The sequence below is a fragment of the Echinops telfairi genome, unplaced genomic scaffold (assembly GCF_000313985.2).
Source record: "Echinops telfairi isolate 266 unplaced genomic scaffold, ASM31398v2 ScPeMD7_5592;HRSCAF=6446, whole genome shotgun sequence".
NCBI classification, from domain to species: Eukaryota; Metazoa; Chordata; class Mammalia; order Afrosoricida; family Tenrecidae; genus Echinops; species Echinops telfairi.
In genome coordinates, this window is record NW_022109491.1 from 13,523,640 (window position 1) to 13,524,721 (window position 1,082).

Consider the following 1,082-nt stretch of genomic DNA (forward strand, 5'->3'; position numbering starts at 1 on the left):
CACACACACACACACACACACACACACACACACACACACACACCAGGACTGGTGTGGAGATAGTCATAAAGGTCAGCAGACAGACCTGCAATTCTGTGTGCTTTTTCAGGTTTTTTTGTTTGTTTTGTTTTTTCTCTTTTTATTCAATCTTGTTTTCTTTTTGTTTGTCTCTGTTATTGTTGGCTTGCCTACCCGTATAAGATAGGCACAGGAAGCAAGCCTGAGGAGAAAGCGGCGGGAATTCCAGAGGGACTTGGGGGCAGGAGGGGTGGGGGAAGGGAGCAGTGAGCCAACAAAGCCACAGACAGGGGAACAACTAGGGAGTTAAAAGCAACAATGAGGAGGGCGTAGAGATTCCAGTGGTGTTGGAGCAACAGCAGTCTAGCTGAGAGGAATTAACAAGAGGCAGCAGAAGGGTGAGCATGATGGTGGGGCAGGAGGAAGGTACAAAGAAACAGAAGAAAGATCTAGGATGCAAAGCTATGGATAGAGGTATAAACATAGGTGTGCACATATCTAAATACATTCATTCATAAAAATAGAGATATTGGCTCATGTACATATATTTACATGGCAATACACTGAGGTAGTGGACAGACTGTGGGCCTTTGCTAAAGCCCTCCCTCAACACAAAACACTTTGTTCTAACAACCTGGCATTCTGTGATGCTCACCCTCTGAGTACAATCGCTGAAGCAAAAATGTATGCACAAGCAAATGTGGAGAAAGCTGATGGTGCCTGGCTACCAAAAGATAGAGCATCTGGGGTCTTATAGGCTTGAAGTTAAACAAGCAGCCATCTAGCTCTGAAGCAGCAAAGCCCACATGGAAGAAGCACACCAGCCTTGCAACCATGAGATGTTGACAGGATCAGGTAACAGGCACCAGAAGACCCCAAACAAACAAAAAACTATGTTGTTGAGAATGAGGGGGGTGGGGGTGGGAGCAGATACCCCAAACCCATCTGTAGACAATGGGACATCCCCTCACAGAAGGGTCCCAAGGAAGGGCTGAGTCAACCAGGCTGCAGTATAGCACCGATGAAACACACAATGTTGCTCTGGTTCTTTGAGGCTTCCTCAC